This window comes from Myotis davidii, unplaced genomic scaffold (genome assembly GCF_000327345.1).
Source record: "Myotis davidii unplaced genomic scaffold, ASM32734v1 scaffold49, whole genome shotgun sequence".
Lineage (NCBI taxonomy): Eukaryota > Metazoa > Chordata > Mammalia > Chiroptera > Vespertilionidae > Myotis > Myotis davidii.
In genome coordinates this window covers 4,155,624-4,162,011 of record NW_006300375.1, presented here as the reverse complement: position 1 = coordinate 4,162,011, position 6,388 = coordinate 4,155,624, and the positions used below count along the sequence as shown (strand labels likewise).

Here is a 6,388-nt window from a genome sequence, read left to right as displayed (position 1 = left end):
CCTAGTGTCCTTAAAACTTGTGATAACTTGTTTTAGGAGGGTTTTTTTTCCAGTTATTTCAGATTTTTTTTATGTTGGTGAACATGTCATCTGTGAACAAAGGCTTTTTTAAATCTTCCCAATATGTATATACTTTATTTCCTTTTAAGCTGTTTTATTAGCTAGAAATGTTAGTGCAATGTTGAAAAGAAGTAGTGTGAGAGGACATTGTCTCCTTGTTTTTAAACTTAGCATGAAAACTTGTAGTTTCTCAACATTAAGTATTGATGTTAACTCTAATCAAGTTAAGAAAGTTCTCTATTCCTAGCTTACTGAGTTTTTACCATGAGTAGGCATTGGGTATCATTGTTGCTTTTCTGCATCTATTAATATGATCATGTGAGTTTTCTTCTTTAGCCTATTAATGTTGATGTATTACATTAATTGTGATTATTTGTTTTATTTTGTTTTTGTTAATCCTCATACGAGGATATTTTTTCCATTGATTTTTTTTTTGGAGAGAGTGGGAGAAAGAGAGACAGAGAGAGAGAAACATCGATGTGAGAAAGACACATCCATTAGTTGCCCTCCCACATGCTCCCAGACCAGAGCTAAGAATCCAGCCTGCAGCCAAAGCACCCGACTGGAATCAAACCCAGGACTCTTCAGTCCACAGGCCGATGCTCTATTCACTGAGCCAAACTGGTTAGGGCTATAGCCTGTTTTTAAAAGCCATCACTTTACAACTTATTAAGCAAACAAGGGATCAAATGTCTCTCATCTACCTGATGTGATCTTTTTATACACATACTGATAATAAGCCCCATTTGAAACAGCTGAATATCTTTTTAAAAGCTTTGCAGATGAGCTCATGAACATAAATTTCACCAGTTAGGTCGAACAGAAGAAACTCAAAACAGGTTGTTGCCCAATCAGAGCTCATTATTTATATATTATCGGCCTGCCCCCCCCCCCCAACCTCCTTAGAATGACACCTGGACTCAATGATTAAAAATCTACATGTGTATAAAGTGAAAGGATTAATTCCCATTTCTCAGGTTTTTTGTTTATTTATGTTTTTTAAGAAGCCCTATAAGGAATATTACCAAACTCAGATAGGAAAATCAAAGCCTGCATTGTTATGAATCATAATTGTTCCACCACAACCAGATTGCATACAATTACATCAACTTGTTCTGTATATAATCTAGAATTGAGCAGGACAAAGTTTAGAATAGAAAAGCTGTAAGAAATAGGCACCTAACTATAGAAGTTGTAAACTTTAAAAGGGTTTGAAAAAACTAATGAAATTTGACTCTTGTCCCTTTACATTTTAAAGAAATAGACTTTCTGAAAAAATATATACAATTCTTAAAAATACATTTACAAGTTGTTTTTATCTTAAACATTGAGGACAATCCACATTTGTAACTACAATTATTGAGCCTAAGTCAAGTATTCTTGGCCATTGCAAGCTAACAAACTAAACCACTCAAACCAAGCCAAAGTAGAATAGGTTTAAGTCCTGAGTACTTGGACTTTGTATTCTTCAAGAAGCATACCTGGGAAAACTAATTATACAGAGGAAAAAATTCCCCTTCACACTCTGATGTATATTATTGAGGCTTCTAGTCATAGTTCTATTGGAGCTTAAATCCACTTTACAGTTCACTGGCATTGCTAGTGCTTCTCTTTTAACACTATAGAAGTTAAAGGGCCTATTGAATGAACTCTGTATGACTAGCCTGGCTACCGGCCACTCCCCTGTTCTAGACAAGGATGTCAACTCTTTACCCTTCCATCTTCACTAAATCCAAAAGTCTTTCTCCAGGGCCTCCCAAAGTTTGCCTGTTGCTGAAACTTAACTTTGCTTCTTTCAGACAGTAACTCCTCAAGGGGGACCACTTTTTCTATGTTATTTATTCATTCCTGTTAGTCACAATCCTCTTGCCACTTGCTTTTCTACCTTGTTTGGAGGTTACAGCCTGGACAGCTTGAAGTCCAACTTCATACATACACTGGTTTCACAGCAGATGGTTGTGGATTTGGTGCCTGGAGTTGGTTAGGAGTGAATTATTTCACTTAAAAGCCTACATTATTAGATATGGCAAACCAGCTCCTACTCCAGCACCTGCAAAAGCCAGCAGCACATTTCTGATGCCGCCTTCCAGGTCCTCCGCCTGGAAGAATTCCACAAACCCATCCCCGCCTCTCGGTTTGACTAGCCAGTCTCGTTCTGTCCCTAGGAGAACATCTGCAATGTCTTCTGCTAACGGTTCAATGCAGCTTTCTTGGTTTATACTCTTAAAGTGGCTACAAGGCACCCAAAGAAATGAGAATCACAATCCTGCCCGTTTGTTACTCCGTCCCTAAAAGCATGAACCATCACTTGAGACGAAGATTTGACACTTCGTTTTCCGTGTCTAGTTCCGAAGCGAAGCATACCTAGGAAGGCAGTCTCCTTCTGCACCCCTCTGCACCCCGCGGCACGCCGCTGCACCCCGCTGCACACCATCGACCCGCGGGCCCTGGCTTTGGTCCCTGGCGCCATAGCCTGATCCCCAAGGTGCTGAGGGATCATCTCCAGCAATGGCAGGGACAACTCCTCCTCCTCAGCAGGGGGCGGGGTCGAGGGCAGTGACCCACCTGCACGGGGCCTTCGCTGGCCTCCCCGATCAGCGGGAGCAAGGGCAGGACAGCCGGCTGCTTCCGGAGCGGCTCCGGCTCATACCTGCCCAGCTCGTATCAGGGCGACATGATGGCGTCGGCTGCCAGAGCTCCCAGCTCTTCAGGCAGCAAGGCCCGGCTGATGGGTGAGAACAGCCACCTGGCAGGGGCCACGGTGCCCTCAAGACCCTCTGTGCCCATGGGTGAGGGGCGAGGATGGACGAGGGCCGAGGGCTGCGCGATCCTCTCAGCATCCCTCACGCTACACTCCCAGGACCCCTCGCGAGAGTGGCTTGGGGGCTCACGCCAGCGCTCCAGCCAATCACCGTGCCCGTTTCCCTTCCCCCTGACACTTGAGGGCAGGACCTCCTTCCAGCAGGGCAGTCGGAATCCCTTTTCTTGAAGGCGACGCCAGGCTTCCCTGCCGCCACAGGCCCCCAACTTGCCCCCCGCGGTGGAGCTTGCGTTCAATGAATGCATTTCTTTTGGGGCCAAACATCTCAAGCCTGCGAGCCATTACCTGGCTGAGAAACCCGTGGGAGCGCCTATTCCCTACTGGAAGGAAGCGGAAGTAAGTCCATTAATTGTTTTCTGATTGTTGAACCAACCTTGCATACCTAGGTCATGTTATACAATTCTTTTTATAAATTGTTAGATTCAATATGCTAAGATTTTGTTGAAGAATTTTGCGTTTATGTTCAAAATGGACTATAGTTTTCTTCCCCCCCCCTGTAATGTCTTTGTCTGGTTTTGCTTTTTAGGGTAATGCTGGTCTCCTTGAGTGAACTAGAAAGTATCCCCTCTTGTTTCTGTCTTCTGGAAGATATTATAGTGAATTGGAATAAATTATTCATTAACTGCTTAGTAGAGTTCATTTAGTGAACTCATCTGGGTCTGCTGCTCTCTGCCTTGAAAAGTCATTAATTATTGATTCAATTTCCCTAATAAATATAAGCCTCTTCAGATATCTGTCTTTTCTTATATGAGTTTTGGCAGACCATGTTTTCCAAGTGATTAGTCCATCTTATTTTGGTTATAAACTTGGGGATATATAGTTATTCATAATATTATCATATTAATGTCCATGAAATCTAACAATTTCTAGATTTCATTTCTTTTAAATAATAATGATTTTGTGTCATCATAGTTATTTTAATTTTCCTGTCAGACAATTCCAAACTTCTTTAATATCTAAATCTTGTTCATATATTTGCATTGTCTTTTGAGACTGATTTTTTCTTGCCTTTTAGCATGTCTTGTAATGTTTTGTTCAAAGTAGGACATGTTGCACTGAGCAAAAGGCACTGAGTATATAGGTCTTCGTGTGAGTTTTTATGGTAATCGTGCTAGCAGTTGTGCTGTGTTTAATGTTTGCTGTAATTACATGTTTCAGAGGTTTCAGTGTACTTCTCTGCCCTTGTTTTTCTCTCCCTTGATGATTTTGGGTTTCCAGAGATACTCCTCCTGAAAGAAAGCTTGTGTCTTGGTTCTCTTTTTTTTCTATAATAACAATACTCCTCTGGGTGTGGTGGTGAGGTGTGGGGAAGGGAAGTGTTTTATAATTATAATTAAATTTAAATCTTGGAGTGGACCTGCACCTTGGGTTGTGATCTTCACTGATTGTTGTAAGTAAAGCAGAAAGTCTGGAAGGGGGACTGAAGTGTGAGACATGCCACTCCCCCTGCTGGACTGAAAATCTGGTAACATTATTTTCACCTGGAGAGAATGCTCTGCTATTATCACAATGATTATTTTTCTCCTCTCACCTGCTAAACTACTAGAGCAGTGGTTGTCAACCTTGGCTGCACATTAGAATCACCTGGGAATCTTTTTAAAATCCTGATTTCTGGGCCTCATCCTCCCGAAATTCTGTTTCTTTGTAACTAATGTTGTGGCCCCAACCCATAACAAAGAAACAGAATTTCGGGAGGATGAGGCCCAGAAATCAGGATTTTAAAAAGATTCCCAGGTGATTCTAATGTGCAGCCAAGGTTTCGAACCACTGTACCAGAGGATCTTTTTTTTTTTTTTTTTTAGCTATTATTGTGAGCCCCTGATCAAGTTCCTAAAGGGAAAATATGACAGTCTGGGAACACCCTTACAACCACGTTCACAAGGAGTTTCTCATTCTCATGGTAGTCCAAAGTCAGCCGTTAGCAATTCATGAAAATTACCATTAAGTGTTCCTGCCATTGTACAGCTCCAGTGCCTCTACCTCAGATAATAGATCCTCACTGTGAATTTGTGGATTTGCCTATCTCTTAAGATTGTAGGGTATAGATTTTCCTTATAAACTCAAATGTCTGATAGTTTCAAGGAAAGTCATTGACTTTGTTTAGTTTTTACACGTAAGCATGAGAGTGAAGAATTCTAAGCTCTTTACATGTCTGCACTGAAACTAGAAGTCCCTAAGGAAGCTTTTTATTTCTCATCAACATAGAGGGCTCTGGAAATACTTTTATTTATCTATTTTTATTTTTTTAAATATATTTTATTGAATTTTTTACAGAGAGGAAGGGAGAGGGACAGAGAGTCAGAAACATTGATGAGAAACATCAATCAGCTGCCTCTTGCACACACCCTCTTGGGGATGTGCCCACAATCAAGGTACATACCCTTGACCGGAATTGAACCCGGGACCCGTCAGTCCGCAGGCTGATGCTCCGTCTACTGAGCCAAACCGGTTAGAGCTGGAAATATTTTTAAAAACACTTATTAAATGTTATACTATATGCCAGGTATTATTCTAAGTATTGGCTGTGCAGCCTTTAACAAAACTGGACTAAAATCAGGTACTGCTCCTTATAATTTTTACTCCTTGGTCCTATTTGCTTGACAAGACTCTAAAAAAATTATAACAGCATACACCCTTGATTGCACATAATTTAGCGTCTGTTTTTAAAACATAACAGTCTTAGAATTGGAGGCAGGAGAGACTATGGTGTGTCTTTATTTTGTACCAGAAGTATTTGAATTTTAAGCCCACACTTTCTTTGGTTAGCACACTGCTTCTTCCTTTTTCATTTCTTATTCTACTTTTAACTATGAGTCATCCCAGAAAGAGAGTTAGACCTACTTGCATTAGAAAATGAATCATAGTCAGAGATAAGAAATAAAAACTCAGCCAAAGTTTAACATACACTGAAATCTTGTGATACCAATCATGTAGAACAACAGATAATTTTGTGTTTGTTTTTTTCTATTGAACCATTTACTCATTTATTCAGCAAGCAGTTCTAAATAGCAGTTTTACTCCAGGTTCTTTCAATCATAACAGATAATTGAAACATATCTATTATTGTTGAAAAAAATCAGTCTATTAATGGAGATGCACATACTAATTAATGATTGTAATACATAGTAGTAAATTCTGTTAGATCTGCCTACCAACAGAGCAAACATTTGCAAAAACCACATATGAAAATACATCCCTAAATTTAATTTAAAACATTTTAAAATTTATTTTATTATAAAATTTCACTCATAAATACATTTCTCAACTTGAAAAATGATTCTTTTAACTTGATTCTCTCAAATTTTATTTAATTGTGTTGTGCCCAGATTTCAAAGTTCCCAAGACCCCCAGGGAGCCAGTCAGTCCGATGCAAAAGCAAAGAGTCCTTTTTAATGCAAGCCGGGTTGCACTCCCGGTTCACCAGACCCACTAACACAGCAGAAAGTCCAGTGGCCGAGAGACCGAGGCCTGATGGGACCAGGGGTTATATAGGGGGGAGGAGGGAGG

The 6,388-nt window shown here is 40.4% G+C and overlaps 1 pseudogene; it reads right to left on the bottom strand.

Annotated features, from left to right (window-relative positions):
• Window positions 1–2,069: 2,069 nt before the first annotated feature.
• The window catches only part of LOC102774357, a 12,766-nt pseudogene continuing 8,447 nt past the window's right edge, over window positions 2,070–6,388 (bottom strand).